General features: G+C 34.8%; 1 protein-coding gene across 1 annotated transcript in view; it reads left to right on the forward strand.

Moving 5' to 3' along the window:
• FOXP2 (forkhead box P2) overlaps positions 1-17,321 on the forward strand; it is a 400,669-nt gene that overhangs the window by 280,809 nt on the left and 102,539 nt on the right. The window lies entirely within an intron of this gene.

Genomic DNA, 17,321 nt, shown 5'->3' on the forward strand with positions numbered 1-17,321 from the left:
TTAGTGGCCATCTTTTCTGGGCGGAAAGTAGCATATGGTATTTTTATGTATGTTCTCTCTGTTATTTCATCTGCATCAAGTATTTTAGTGACTTACAGCACCTACTAGCTAATCAGCAAGTTGAAAGCTGATTGAAGAAACCTTCAAATTTGTGTCCTCAGCTTTGCAAAAAGAGGGTGTTGGGTAAGTCATCATGTTCTACTGTGCCTTACTGAGGTGATGTCTTTAGGGGAACTGCTGAAATTTTCCTAGAGTAATTTGAGTGTCTTTTGTATCTTCATGAAAAGCCTTTACAAATACATCACTAGCTGTGTGATCTATTGTAAAAGTGCAGAAGTTTTTGTTTTAGTTTCTAATGCAAAAGTTACTTTTAACTAGCAGTTATCCTGTATTTTCAGGGACAGGAGGCTTATATTTAGATTGCAAGTTAACAGAATACCTGCAAAAATTACAGTTTTAGATAGACGCTTGTCTTGATCTACTATTACTTTGATTTACATTTGTCTGGGTTTCACACTGCAGATGGCATAACCATTAGCATGTCTTATGTAAAACAGAAGAAGAAAAACATCCCTTTTGACAAGCTTGAGTACCAATTGTGGTAGTGATTTTACTTTCATGTATAGATATCCGAATAAATGTATTTGAAACATGTTTATATATGCCATTCATTACCCTGATGCACCAATTGAATGGATCCAATCAGTACATACATTGATTAATGACATATTGCAAAATAGCTATGGAGGGTTTGTGATGAGAGTTGAGGGTAATGTTAACCTGCACATGATGAAATAATAGCATTTACTATTTTACTGTGCATCCAGTAAAATATTGCTGTAGTAAGGTTAAGATTTTTGTAGTACCATTTTTTATTTCAGAATATTTTTCTTTTCTGTAGAATTTGTTATAATGGTAATCCACAGTGAAGCTTACTAATTGCTTTCAAGGATTCTCTCCCTATCACCAAATTTCCATAGTAGGCATGACAGGGAAAAATGTCACCTTGGCTCCTAGAACATGTAGTTCATTTTCCTAGGGCAGAAAGTCACTGTCCTTAGAGCCACTGAAGAACCTGGTATAATCTAGCTTGAGTTTTAATACTGGCAGTTTTATTTTCATCTTACATTTACAGTCATGAGCGAGACTTGGAGCTCTTCAAGGACTGTGAGAGCACAAGCATAACCCAAAGGTAAATGCTGTCAATTTTTTGCCATTGGGTGGGTATTGGTGTGCAGCATTTCAATTTTATTTCCCTTCCAGATAGGCAGCTCTATGCTTAGACTAATCTCTCCATGGTACACATACTGTTGTTGTCTGCATACATGGTGATTTGCACAGCTGTAATTCTATTTGTTTTCCTACTTGTTTCTATTCCCCGTAATGTCTCTAAAGAAGTAGTTTATTTTGATAGAGTCAGACTATGAACATTATGTCGATTAGAATAAATAGATAATTATCTTCAGCCCCATAGTTTAATATATCTACAGTGAAATGGTTAGTTGTTTTTTCCTTCAGGCTAGGTGATTTCTTGTTTCAACATCAGTACTAATGCATTCCATAAGAGGATGGCATGTCATGAAATCATGACACCTGGAATCAAAGGGTTAAGCTCAGTGTGTACCAAACCAGTTGTATAAATATCATGCTGTATGGAGTGTTGAGTTGTTATGGTAAGCTTTGTTTATTTAGCATAAGCACTTCACTGAAGTGTAATAATTTGATAAAATTTGGGGAAAGTATACACTTAATTTTAATTATTTAATTTTGATTTCGTTGGTGCATAACATCAGAAGAGCCACCCTTTTTTTTTGAAATACACTCAAAATGCAAAAATTTAGCATGAAAATTTAGCATGAAAAGATATTCATAGTCTCTTTTAACCTACTCTCCTTGCTTTACTCTCTCCTAGTTTGGTCATCTCCCTTTGGATCTTCATATGGGCCTGAGTTTAAAATTGCACATAATAAATAAGCAAACATATCATTAATATTGTAACCTTTAGTTACTTTTTAAAACATATATAAGGAGTTGATGAGAGATAAGAAATAGGGGATGTGGGAAAAAAGAAGCAAACCCCACTGCTTTTAAATTATATCCTCTGATTTAATGCACTTTGACTTCAACCGTGCATGTTTAATGTCAGTCAAAAAGTGCCATTTTGAAAACAGAAAAAAAAAAACTTGCTTGTAACTTAGGGAGTTTTCTTTGCATTACATTCAGCAAAAATAGAAATAAATCTAACTGGTTTAAAACTATTTTTTCAAAACTGCATGTTACATATTTCTGTTTACCTAATGCATGCTGCTGAGCATAAGAAGTAGGAGGATTTTGTACATGGTAGAAAACAATGATACAGAAAGATGCAAATGCATAATATGTAGTGTAAGAGGAGAGTAGTGATAAACAGTCTTTCTCCCTCTTGAGTATAATTCTAGAGGAAATGTGTGGCCTACATATAAGCAAACATTGAGGCTTGGGGTAAATTAAATTTGGAAGATAGCTGCTGGAAAATCATAAGTCCCATTTTCCCTTGTAAGTCTATTCGGAGGAATATGCAGTTATCCTCCGACGTGCAGAAATTTGCATCAGTAATACCCACTCTAAAGACAAGGATAACCCCAAGAGATGGAAAGAAGGCAAGGAGTTATTTTTGTGTAAGGTGTAGGGGGAAGGGAGAGGCGAAATATCCATGTTCAAGATTATATGATGATGTAGAAAACAAGAGTTCCATTAAGGAAGAGGTAAAAATACAATAATAAAGACAAAAATCATTACATCGATAGAACTTGTTCCAACAACATATGTCCTGTCTGACAAACTTTTCTATTCAAGAAAACCTGGATTTTGCATCATGTTCCATCTTGCTGTAAAACCTTCTAATAACAGATTTACTTTAAGTCACATTTTGCTCTTGAAAACTTCCAGTATTAAAAACATACTAAGAAACATCTACTAAGAAAGTGGCACTGGATAGTATGGTTTCCTTTTTAGTTTAAAGTATATATGCATCACCCTGAGGTGTTAACTCTTACTGTCATTTTTAGGAGTATAAAATATTCCAGCTAACCTTATGTGTGATCTTTGTAACATGGAAAGATTTTAAGTAGAATTTGTCTAGCAGAAGTTATTACATAATAGATTCATCTGTATCTAACGGAGAAAAAAAACCCCAGTAACAACTAGCTGATGCAGAGATCACCTCTTTATCCTGACAACATTGTTGCAATATTATAAAATATTTTGGATTCAGAGAAAGGAAGTATTATGCAAGTTCTGTTTACAGGTATTGAATGTGCAGAATACTAATTAGGATTATTATGTGATTAGGGATTTCAAGAGGCATTTTAGTGTTGAACACGTCTGTGCAGAATCTGATGTGTCAGTCTGTTACTGTGACTGTCCAGGAATTATCACCGACATCACTGGAATGTCTTTTCTTTCCTCCTTTCTCTCTTGTTGATTCTTGTACTTCTAGAGAGCTAGGAGTGGAGGGAGAACCCACAGTCCAGTTCTTCATTCAGATTCAGAAAGACAAACCTTCGGAGACTCTGTCTAGGTCTGTTCACAGCAGCATGTGTGAACGTGGCAGACCAGCAAACTCATCTTTCCCTCACAGTAGAATCTGCAGCCTGCCTGACACCAGGAAATAATGCTGTGTATGGGATGAGTGGACCATGTGTTATATGGTGAGCTATAGGAATCCCCAAGCACTGATGAGAAGTTGATTTGGCTTCTTGAGCAGCTGGGAAGCTCTGTCCCCCTGCAGTCCCTCCCTTGAGCCAGCACGCACGGCTGCGCTGCTCCTCCTCGGGCTGTGAGAGTAGTTCCACTGCAGAGCTGGGAGGTGTAGCTCCCCTTGAGCCTCTTCTCCAGGCTCTTGCAACAGGTTGGATCAGCCTGATGCGCTTACCAGCTGGCTCACTGCCCAGAAAAGCTCATGAAGAGCTGAGAGGGAAAGTGTGAATGGTTCCCCACTCAGTGTGCAGCTCTATTAAAGGGTCTGCTCCCAGGCAGGGCCCTAATTATGCCAGTTTAGGATCACACCACTCATGCAAGGCTCTCCTGATACTCTTGAATTTGAAAAACACATTAGTGTACGTCGATTTAGAAATTAACAAAGCAGGAAAAGCAACTAAAAATATTCTGTGAATGCTCTAGATGGGGGTAAGTATTTCAGAATTGTTTCTAGTTAATTTATTACTAAGGAAAGTATCTTTTTTTTTTTCTTTTTTTTTCTAAGCCAAAGGTTTTTCCTTTAATCAGGGAATTATAAAGTCAAGAAAATTTTTGGTCAAAACCAAAGTTCTTTGACTGAGCAGTGAAGGTTTTCTTTTAGCAAATGCAATTTTGCACATGAAATTTCAGTTTCTCTCCATGGCCATTCCTGGCATTCCTTGAGCTAATTTCTTCATATACTTTTCAGATTAATTTTGTTTTGTGAATTGAATTATTTTCTTGACATTTTCTAATTGTTACACATTTTGCGATGTCATAGTTGTCCAGTTACTTTACCAAGCAAGCTGACTTTACTGGGGGTGTGAGGAGCCACCTGATCAGGAATCTGAATGTATGCCAAAAGGAACATAGATGTTAATTTTAGTTTGCCATCACTTGGGATGTATACATGCAAATTTGTGTTAAAAAGTGTTAAAATGATCCAAATGATCACACAGTACGCAGTAATGCTACAGAAGAAAGGCATGTGAGTATGTGTGCTGATGAAAAAGCAATCACACAGCGGGGTGGAAATGCATATCAGCCCATTCTATTGTGGAAGGAGGTTGTCAACAATTGCCACTTTGATGTTCTAGGTCTTTTTATGCCTTCTTATGCTTCTAATATTTTCTTGAGACAGAGAGATGAAGGTCTTATGAAATAGAATTAATGGTGAAAAATTTACTAAGCACTACTTCACTTGCTTTACTACTTGATTATGTGAAGCTTTGAAAAGCAATTGTATAATAATAATATGTACAAAAGGGACTGTACAGTGTTTCAGCAACATCGATATGCTTCAAGGATCTTACCAAGAACTTGAAGTATAAATGAAGAATGAGATTTTCCCACAAGTGTTCACAGTAAATCCATTTATTCAATAAATATACATACTTTCTGCCTAATAGGAAAGACAGCTTCCACAGTATTGAGGAGAACTAATACAGTAACCCAACGTGTGAGAAAAAAAAAAATCAAAATAAACTGTGTACTTACAGAAGTGATTTCTAAATTGATGCAGCTGTAATTTAGTGTGCAGATAGCTTGGACTTGATGGTTAAGAATAATCAAATTTCCAAATTTAAGTAAAGTATTTCTCAATAGAAGATTAAGAGTGAAATCATAGGCAAAATAATAGATATTTCTGTTTTAAGAACAGAGTAGGATACCATGAAAATCCTCTCTCTCTGAGGGCATAGTATCTGAAGGGGAATTAATAATGCAAATTCAGAAGCAAGTTTTGATTGATGTTAGTGTATGCAGAAAAATATCTCTTGATTAGAAATGGCTGGTCCCATACTCTGGGTAAGAAAGAAAAAATGCCAAATGCCAAGCCTTCCATAGCAACAGGGGGATATGTATTTCATCCCCGAAAAACAAAAGAAGATAGACTTTACAAGAGGGCTGGGCTGCTGTACAGGGTGGATATCTTTCAAAAATTTAATTTAGAAAGTAAATTCTAATAAATGTTAGAAAATACAGCAAAAAATATAATATGGTCATTTGCTTAAAAGAGAAAATATATTTTATTTGTCATATGTCTGTCACCTAAGTGAAAAAGAAAAGCTTAGTGTTTTCATCTCTGTATGACCACAAATGATCAGAGATATAACATAGATAAGAAAAACAAGATATTATCTTAAATTTAAAACTGTGTTTCCAAGTAAAATAGGGAAATATTAACTTTCAGGTTTAAAAGAGATCTTTGAGATATCATCTGGAATAATGGAGACATGCAATCCACCTAATTTCTGGTGGTTTATTGGTATATTAGGAATGTACTCCATATAGGTTCTGCTGAAAGATTCAGGGTTCTAGTACCAGTGCCCTGAATATCCATGTAGTGAAGGTATCTCACTGTTCTAACTGTGACTGATAGCTTGGCATGCTTGTTATGCACCCACAGTGTGGTTGTGTAAATTCTGGATACATTTTTATGCTATAAAAGTACAAGAAAGTTTCTCCAGAAAAGGTGAATGCAGGCTGAAATGTTGGGATTGCTCTGTGCAATTAGGATCAAAAAGCAAACTTTAGGAATGAAAAATACCTGTCTTATTTCTTTAAAAGAGTTTTAATATGGTAACATGCAACTGAGGTAAGCATGCATGAACTATGGAAAAGAAAGCTTTTCACTATGCAGAGAAAAGAGTTCTGGATTACTGTTCTAGTAGAAGCACTGGAACCAATAGCCACCACCCATCCATTTTGCCTACTTAAAGTTACAGCATGACAAATTAGAAGGGGATTTGCATGATGTGAATTAGAGTAATGAAACAAAAAGTAAAACTCAAAAATTCTTTTCTGGTCCTGAAGTATTGTGGTACTCTTTGTTGTTGCTGTTTTCTTAAAAAAAGGTAAAGACTCATTGAAGCTATTCTAAAGGATTTTAATGCATTCTTAAAGTTACAGAATTTACCTTAAACACCTTAAATAAAATCATAATTTATTATTTTTTTCAGAAATAATTTTTATTTTCTGCATATTTATGTCCTGTTGTATGAATAGAAAAGACTGAAGACTAGATAGTAACTGACATTTAGTAAAAGGCAGGTAGCATCCTAAATCCACGACATTTCATCTATTTAAATTCACTTTAAGTGTATGACCATTTTGGAAATTTTAATCCTCACCTGTTAGATTACAATAAAGCATTTCTATGAGCATAATCTAAGTAGCTGTAGCTTTCTCATAAATAATATAATCTGGACTTTTTCAGGCTGTTAGATATAAAAATGTATTGACTTCATAATTATCAGATAGACTTGTAAGAAATACCACCGAATTAATAAATATGGGCATTTTTAATAGGAAGGCATTCATTCTAAAAGTAATTTGCTTTCATGGCAATAAATACACTGAAACAAGAGACAGAATTTATTAAAAGAACCCAACCAACTTGTAAAATATTTTTTCTTCTAAAAGTATCCGCTTTCAGAATGTTTTAGAATGTTTATAGTGTTGATTGTCTCATAGTACCTGAAAATAAAATTAATTAGTCTAACAACCCACTTATGAGATCATTATTATTGCAACCATTTTAAGGTCTCTCATATACTATGACCCAATGAGTCTCAGAGTCAAGATTAAGAGAGGGGGCTCTTTTCCACATTAAGCAAAGTCATGCTAATTTAGCATCCAGAAAAATTGTTTTGTCTAGAATTTTTAAAATGTTTTTTCCAGGTCAGGAATACTTGGTTAGAGTTCTTTGAGTGAGTATTCAATCATTGTAATTGGATTGGGAGGGGGTGTACAATAATACTTCAGCCATACCTCTAGAAGCAAATAATTATGACTTTGTGTATTATTCTTTACAATATTTGTAGCTGAGAAACATAAGTGGAATTGTATCAGCCTTAATAGCTTTAATAACAGCGTCCTAAAATGCATCCAGTGATGTATCAGCAGCTGTTAAAACTGATTTCCTAATCCTCTGGGGTTTTGGTAGCATTGAAAAGATAAATTAAAATAGTAAAACCTGCCAATTGGTTATAGGAGTTGGATTGTCAAGATAAAATATTTATCTAAATTTGTTTGATTATTGGATATTTATTTTTTTACTATAAGTATTGTAAGTTGCTACAAATACTTTTAGAAAGGCTTGAATGCAGTAATGGCATCATCCTTAAAATAAGTTCCAGTGTAATGAAAACGCACAAAGATATTTGATAATTCTTTTATTATATGTGGAATTATTTAACTTTTTAAAGACTCTAAGTATATTGGACCCCTTCTTGTAATTAAGATGAGATTGGTTCTCAATTAAACTCCTATGAATGGCAAGGATTTTAGGAGAAGCTCATGAGCAGACTCCTTTCTCAAAGAATTCTTGTTATTTAAGTCACTTTTCCCTCCCCTGTAAAAACTGTCAACAGAAATTCTAAAAAGGTTTTGAAAACCTTTGTTTCACCCTGCAGATTTTATAGTTTCCTTGTCTTTTCCTTGGTGATTACACATCATTAGTTGAGAGCCTTTGGAATGGTGCCACAAAAATGGTGAATACATTCTTCTTTCTCTTTTCATTCTGGGACATTTATTGTTGTGATTTTCATTTCATTACATATAAACTTTTTTAGTTTCACTATTAACTATTAGTTTTAAATGTGTTGCACACAAGAAGGGTATATTTTATAGACTCATAATTCATGTGCTTTCTCTGTTAGAGAAAAAACAGTGAGAAACTGTTGGTTTTGACAAATACTGGTCTAGACATTTGACTAGACTAGCACTCCATGGTCAAAAATCCACTGGTTTTAAACTTAAAATACATTAGATATTGTCTTCAGTATTAATCTCATGGTTAGGATTAAATTTTTATTTTCATTATTCTTACAATTGTAGTTACGAAAGCTTTGTGTTAGAGATTTGGGACTACTTGTATTATTAACTGTACAAAATTTTCATGTGGATCAGATATCCAGAGAGCGTTCAGTGCATTCGGGCACTACTAACAGAGTGCAAGGAGGGAACAAGAACTGCAGAGACCCACAGAGACATGCACCATCGATGTACCTATTCAACTGGGACTGAACAGCAGGCAGCTAGTTTATACTTGTACATCTCTGACTGTATTTCATGCCCAACTGTGTGAGCACAAGGAATAGGTATATATTATTCACACTTTTAAGGGAATGCCAAAATCCATTTGCTCAAGTTTTGAACATTCCTTGGTAAAGGAGAAGGACATATGATCCATACCGAGCCAAAGATACCTCTGCTCTTTTATCATCCCTCCAGCTCTTCTAGTTTTTCTGAAGGTCTACAGGATCTAATTTTTCTCTTGTTTGTGGAGTAAAAGGCATGAAATTAAGCTGAAAGGTTTTCAAGCAACATATATCCAAGTTTGGGAACATATCTGAATATTCGTCTGCCATTGCCCTTGTTCTCTTTGGGCACTGAGTGTTGACCACTGTTAAAAGCAGCCCAGTCAGCTAAATGATAATTTTGTGTAATTCAGTTTGCCATTCTTCTGTCTTTTCAAGCAATATCCTGAAGCCAATATGTTTTCCTTCTCATTATGTGCTTTTGACCATTGAAGTGGACTTGACTTCCCTCCAAGAACAGTCTAGTTTCACCAGCAAACTTCACATTCCACAAACCAGTCTGTGGGACTTCTCACAACTGCTTTTAGTCATGCTTTTAAGATGGAAACCCCTAAAAATTTCTAACCTTTCCCAGTTCAACCTCTTAATGAACAATTCTCTTTGTGACCCAGTGCTCGTATCAGGATGATGCAGTATGCATTTTAATAGCCATAATTACTTTTCATGGTGGTGAAAAGATTGGATTAATATGATTAAGCTCAAGGAAAATAGTTGGGCCCTCAAATGATTTCAAGCTACATAGCCACTTTCTGGCACCATAGAGGGAATCAGATGCTCAAAAGTGTCATGCTCTGAAAGTGATTATAAATGGGCCTTCAAAAAGAAAAAGGTAGTACCTCAGATCCATTGGAAATTCCACGGCACTTCCATGAGTTTGCGTCTATGTTATGGCTGTGACCATGCAGGAAGGAAGCCCAGACCTTCAGATTCCTCGTCCTACATAAAGAACTTCAGTGTCTTTCCCACTGTAAGGAAAAGGGATCTTCCCCTTTATGTCTTCAGTTTCAACATGAATAACTCAGTCAATGAAAAGTAGAGAAAGGGTGCCTCCATTCCTTAGAAGTGAGGAAAGCCTCTACAACACAATTCTTTAAGTAGGTTCCATTCTTTTGATGTCAATCATCTACCATTAGGTTGGCGAAAACATCTATGAAACACAACATCAAGATAACTTATAAACCTTATTCTAACTTTATTGTGGGCTACATCTACATCTAATCTCATATAAATTGCTGCTATGAAAATAGGCAAAATTAAATTCTCATATTGACTGTCCTGAAATAAGCTAAATTTCAATTTTGTAGGAAGTAAGTACTAAATGAATATGACAAAGAATAACAGTGGCAGAACAGAGACTTAGCTTGAGAGAATATTTATTTCAATATGAAATTGAGGCATTTTCGTTGCATTTCAGATGCTTTGTGTGTTTCTGGGTATACTGTTTTCCTAATTAAAATATAAGATATACATTTAAAAGCTAATTGTCCAGTGTAAATCTTGCATATGTTTGGTGTCGCTGAGAGAAATTGCATTCCATCAGATTTTCTTCTGGGTCTGACAAAACCAGCAATGAAATTGTATACTAGGAGGTGGTGGTAATTAAAAAATATTTTGTATTTGCTTTTTCCTAAGACCGATGTCTATGATTCTACTATCCAAGAGAGGCAATGTACTTGATATGGTTGTGATAAGATGGCTCACCTTAAGCCAAAGAGATATATGAAAGGTTAGGGCATGATCTTACTCCTAGGAGGCAATTTATGATTTACATCTCTTACATTGAAGCTAATTTTAGATAAAAGATTGTGCAAGTTTTTCTGCTGATCAGCTCTCCCTAGTGTAGTCATCCATTCCACGCCTCCTTTGATAAGAGTGTTTATAATTGTGAAAAAATATGAAGGGAACTGAAGACCTCATCAGGAATTGTGACCCTTCATAAAAAAGTGTGTGTACCAAACTCCACAGTGATTGCTTTCAAGAATTTTCCGAGTTTAAAAATCACAGTACAGCTTTTCATTTGAAATGAGGATGGATGAACAAATTTTTGTAGACATCATGTTGTTTCATTTGATGTTCATATCAGGTTTTGTAATCTAATGTTAAAAGATTTGCAATATGTTGGCCATGTTATCCAGCTTCTACATGTAATTACATTGGTAGAATTATTTTAAAATACATTTGATGAGATTTCTGACTTTATTATTTGTTCTTTAGCAGAATCCTGATTTCTAGTAATGTTTGACATCAGTTGGTGCTTTTCTTCCCAACCCAGGTATTGTGGATGTGCAAACATTGGTTTAATGTGCACAAGCTGTTTAACTTTGATCTTCCTTATTTTCTTTTGTAAGTTTTGTGTGACGCATATGGTATCTCAAGATATAAACATGAGTTGATATGTCTGTCTGGTTGGGTAGGACTACAGGAAACAGTGAATGCTTGCATTTTCTTCTGCTACATCAGCACAGAGTTTCTGAGTCATTTGACTCAGCTTCAGGGATGTTTCTTAGTGTGCTTAAAACCATGCTCAGCAAAGGCTGATGCAGTATCTCATCCAGTCAACCTAAAAATAATGATAAAATATGGAATATTTTTATTTCTTTGTAGCCTGGAGAAGCTAAATATTTAGTGGAAAAACGGAATAGGAAGAAATTTCCCAGTCTTGAGTCCTGCTAACCCACCTAGAAAGTACCAGACATCTGTATCAAAATAAATTATTCCCAGGAGTTATGCAGCATAACCTCTGCTTCATATTGTAAAAATGTCTCTCTTTTACAAAATAAATTTTCCTTTTTATTTGTTTTACGGCTAAATGATAATTTAGTGTTAAATTATATGTACATATTTTTGTCAACATAATTTGTTTAATTCTTTGCCCATTTTCATTTCTGATGACAGCTTGTGGGGGTCCTCCACCTTGTGCACACTAACTGGTTCTCATTTGTCTTTGCTGCAGTTCCCAAGTGCTGACAGTTAAGATCCCCACATGTTTGTTCTGTTAGTCTAGAACTGGAAAAGCACTGCCAACTCTCTTTGATGTGACAGCTTCAGGCAGATGCCATACTCTTTTCTGCACGGAAAGAATCATCATAACACAATGCTATCTCTCTTACAATATAACTTTAACATAAAATTTTTACCTTTTTTGATAGCCACCAGAGGAGTTGATTTTCTGTCACAAAACTCCTGCATCTGGGTGACGTTTCAGTGTTAGAATGGCTAAGATTGTTCAGACCTGGCCCTCCAGTTTGTATTTATTTTGGTTCTAAGGATTGTAGATCTATCCACAATATTTGATGATGGATCCCAGTTCAAAAGGATAGCCAATTCTAAATACTTGTTCTGAAACACAGAAGTCTCATCTGCTTTTAGTAAAACCATCAGTTTAGAGGTTGTAGACAACACCCTCACAAGCAATACAGGCCCTCTAATGGGTTATTTTTCCTGAGAGAGCTGTGGAAAGAATAACATGGGTTGTATGTCTGTGTTGCTGATTATTCATTGAAAAATAATTTAGCATTAGTATTAATACTGAGCATTTTGCATTTGGTATTATGCTTCATGATCATTGCTGTATCAGGCATGTGAGATGTATTCAGTTATTTCCCACATGTGCTGCCTTCCCCTAATCTTTCTTTCAGTTTGAATGAGTTTAACATTACAGAATGGGGCCTAATGACAGTCAGAATGCATAGGAATAGAGTCAATGTCTTAAATTACTCAATTATTTCTTGTTTGTATATCAAAAAGCAGCAGCATACATGTAGGAAGAATGTGTCGTTAGTGTGAACTGTCATTTTGAATTATCAGTCAACTGTGGTTTTTTGTTCCTTTTATGCTGCTGGTACAAAACACAGTGTTTTCTAAATAGTGGAAAGCACCGATTTTGCATGAAGTGGTGACCATTCAGTCCTATTTTTCTGAGAGCCATAAGCATTTCATTGGTACACTTTTATTGCGCTGGGTGGTGACTGCACATGTTTTTAACATATTTCACAGGAGGTGTATCTAGTACAATAAGATGTAAAATATTGAGTATCTATGTGCTGTTCATCCAGTCATGGAAATTAAATGGTCATTGTTATAGGAAACAGAGTAAAAAAACAAAACAAAACAACAGAAAAGGCAACTTATCCTCTATACAGTATTACTGATGAATATAAATTGTCCAACCAAAAATATTTTTTCTGTGGGTTCATGTAAATTCAAAACAAGCATACAAGCAGAGGGAAGAAAACTTCATGAGAAGGGCTGGTGTATTTATATGACTCAGTGGCATATCCAGATTATGTGGTGTGATTTGTTCTGCAGCTGCTTCAAATTAAGAACAGGTGTAGACGGGAGACTATGCAAATATTCATATTAATGTAATTGTCAAATTGGTGTGTTTATCACTGTGTCTTTAAAGAGTAGACCATACTCTTATTTTACATGTAAATGAGCTTTATTCTTGAGAGCTACGATTGGATAATGAGCTTGTAAAGGAGAAATTTCCAGCATATGGTGAAATATTTCTAAAATGTGACATTTTCTTGTGTAGTAATTTATTTTATATATATTGGATAAACATGTTATAATCTGCTTTTTCTTCTTTACTAAAGATATCAAGGTGCAGTTTTAAAATCTAACTCAAAGAACTAATGAACTAATATTTCTTTTTTATTTTTTGTTGACTTTGTATAACCTTTTAGTAAGACAACTTATTATCTCCTTCAGCCATTTTCTGGATATTTACAAACCTTCAGAGACTTTAGGCCTCATTCACTTTAAATCTTTAAAAGGTATACATTCTGAGAAAATGTGTTTAAAAAGGATTTTATTTTGCAAGACCAATTCTATTTAAACAATAATAAACTGGGTCTCTGAGTTAAAAATATATTTTTAAGCATTATTTACCTAATTTTGCTAGTATGCATAGATACATAAATGATCAGCTGAGTTTTGTGTTATTTTCAGATCAGAGATTTGGTAACAAAGGATGGCCGAAATGAAGAAATGATAACATTTTATTTTCTTGTAGTATGAACTCAGTTAACCAAAGTTACCCGAAATAAAAATCTAAGAGCCCTATGAATCTATGTGTTAGTGTATTTTCTTAATTTTATCTTTTGCATGCAATATGGATTAATAATAATTTATATTCTGTTAAAAGAAAACATTAGGTACTTGGGTTTTGTATATGTCTCCATATACAAGACAATTTTATCTACGCTGTCAGTGAGGTAGGTCACGTATTTGAAACTGAGGTGAGGTTCTTTGGACTGGGAATCTGGGCCAAACACTTGAGAAAATCCGTGTGTCTTAGGAAGCAGAGGCTGAGGGCACTGGCTGCCAACAGCTGACTACTGAGCAAATGAGTTTAGAACAAAATGTTCTTGCTTTTCTGATTTCTATGGGCGTGACTCAGGTGGGGTTTCCTATTTATTGCAAGCTCAACTTGGTAGCTTGTGTAAACAGCCTAAAAGATAGATGCAAGACATTTAAAGAAAGCAATTCTTAACTAATGAGAAATATATTGTTCTAAACCATCCCTCAAGAAGGAGAATAATTCTGTGTTTAAGAGGTGGCTTCATCCAGTGGCAAATTATTTAAAATTGCATTCATTTCCATGGTGCTTAACAGCCTGTTAGCTTCTTATGAAATCTTTCATTCACTTGTTAGAATGCTCTTAATGGAATACAAACTATTTAAGAAAGAAAAGATTTGCAGGAACTTCATTATGTATGCTGAAGATGGTAAAGCTTTTCTTTAGGGTTAGCTTGGCTCTAACACTTTACAGTCCAGATAAAACAGCAACCTCTTTTTCTAATCAATTTGAATTATATGCATCATTTCAGTCGGAAGTTTTTGTGGGGCTAATTATCTTTGCAGTTAGAAAAGTTTTTACTTCCACTTGACTGGTTGTTGGAGATGTTTGTATGCAGAAATGTCATTCATGCTATGCAATATGGATACCTTCCAGTATTGCTTAGAACTCACCATAGTTATGCTTCTGTCTCAGAAATAAAGGTCCAGCTTGGACATTGCTGCACAGATACTGTGTGAATTGGGGAACTGTGTAATTCTGTCACCTTTGTAGAGACTGCTTTAAAACAGATGGCTCAAGCCATCTTGTCTCTGTTAAAGTTCTCACAGAGTTCTAAGGGAAGTCTTTTGAGATTAGGAAAAAAAAGCCCAAATACGTGAACAAATAATAGCAAATAAAAAGACAAAAAGTGCCTTCCAGTTACAGTCATCACTAATATCTTTTTAAGTGTATTGTATGTGGAATATCAGCAATTTTCTGGGCTACACAGCAAATCATGTAAGTCAAACTGGATCTGAGCATGTTTGTATTCCATTTATATCATTGTAGTTGCCTAAGTCAGGGCCATTGCTGTTTACATGCACAGGTCAAGGTGTTTGTTTTCTCTTGGAGAGAAATTTTGGGTTCAGAAGGGGATGACATTTTGCTTTTTGAAATTGACAATTGACAAGAGAGGGCCAAAGTTGAGGTGCACAGACTGGTAGTTGCCTCAACATCTGTATTATCATTTAATTAGTCTTGCTCACATATGCAGAATTAAATCAGTCACTGACTTGGAATCAGAATGACTCTGATGCCCAGCTAAAACTGATCAGTTCCCTTTTAGATCTTTTACTCTCCTTTGAAGTTGAAAATGCAGTCCATCCACTCATGTAACCTATGAATACTACTAAACAGATTCTCTGATGTTGTTAAGAATCACCAAAAGTGCTAGTAACACTTTTGATTACTTTTGCACTTGTAGTATATGATAGCTGTGGTCCTTCATGAAAATCTGTCAGTTGTAATAATGCTTCAGGAAATGTGGAATGGGCATTTCATGGACCTTTGTGTACCCTAGCTTCATTGACTAGGGAGCTAGACCCAGCATAACAATCCTTAAAGGGGATTGAATTTTGAACATCTGACAAATTGCCTGTAGGCATATATAATTTCTTAAAATTAAAACAAAATATGTCGTGTAAAATCATATACAACTTATATACTTTTTATTGATAATTTATTATGCCTTATGGAAATCTGCTGATTATAAAATGTACAACATGTATTCATATCGATAAATACACATGAACAGTTTTTATTTCTTTCTGGAATGGCAACGTGTGTGTTATTACTTTCTTTAGTGTTTATTTTCTTTAGCAACTCAGAAAATAAGATGAAACATTTTGGTTGTGTGAGAGATGCTATTTTCATTCAGTTCAAGATTTTCCTGTGCCTATATTCCGTTAAGATCTCAAATTTCTGTATTATTAAAGGATCACTATCTTGGAATCTTTTTATCTTCTTTGCATTGCTATTCTTTTTCTGAAAAGGAGAAAAAAATACTAAGAGGAAAAAAAAAGTGATCTATCTCTACCAAAGCTCAGGCCGCTGTCCCTCCATGCATTAGTTAGCAAAATCACTTGCATAGCAAAAGACTGATTGTCCATCCTGTCTTTACTCAACACCTGAAGCTTTAAAGCAGGAAATTTGAAAATGCTGTTACAAGTTAATGTGCTATGCAACTTCATCTACAACTCACTGACTAAGCTGAACCATTGTTACCATATAAAGACATGCACTTCAAAGTTGTACACAGAATCACATATTTGTTTTAAAACCTACTTCTCTTGAGAAAACATTTTCTCTTATTCCTTTTTGTTCCCCCATTCAGGAGTCTAATTTTAAGGCCACACTTTCAGTTGAGTACCCAGGACTCCATCAACAGCAGTTTAAGCTGCAGCTGCTCAACACCTCTACAGATGAAACTGAGGAGTGTTTAGGAAAATAATGCTACAAGTTAGGCTTAAAAAAGGATATTTTTCTTCATAGACTGTGTCAGATTTTGATCATATTTATCAGATTTTTTTTATCATTTTCTATACAAAATGATAGGTTTTGTCTTTTGGTTTTGTTTTCATTAATATTGTAAACTCTGAATTACGTAGCAATTTTTGAGAAGGCTGGTGGATATTTTGCCAAATTGTTCTAAAATTATCTGGGGTGTTTTGATTTTAACCAAAGTTACAGCTGCAGCTCTGTAAAACAGTCAGCTTTCCTTATTATGACTAGTTCTACAACTTGTACTGTTTTAAATTGCCTGCAATTAGCATATTTCAACCTTATTTTTAGGTTTAAATTGCAGTGTGAGAGTGTGCTCTCCTCTTAGCTAATTAGTGCTATCAAGGAACAGTAGGTTACCTCATTAGTACCATGTGCATTTAATTAAAGAAGAGAAAATTGGAGTTAACCTCATAGTTAATATTTTCACAGAGTGCTACGATGCCAACACCTTCAATTGGAGTCACACCCCTGTGTATCTAATTATTCACTGGTGCCATATAAGGTTAGCAAGGATACTAGCATGCTGTTAACAAAATAATTTAGATGGAAATATGTTTGCTAGTTTCTGATATGAAATTGCAGTTAGAATAGGTTATTTTTGTTTAAGTATGTTGGGGTCACAAAATATTTTTATCATCTTCCCTAGCCTCTCTGTT

The sequence above is a fragment of the Catharus ustulatus genome, chromosome 4 (assembly GCF_009819885.2).
Source record: "Catharus ustulatus isolate bCatUst1 chromosome 4, bCatUst1.pri.v2, whole genome shotgun sequence".
Classification (NCBI taxonomy): domain Eukaryota; kingdom Metazoa; phylum Chordata; class Aves; order Passeriformes; family Turdidae; genus Catharus; species Catharus ustulatus.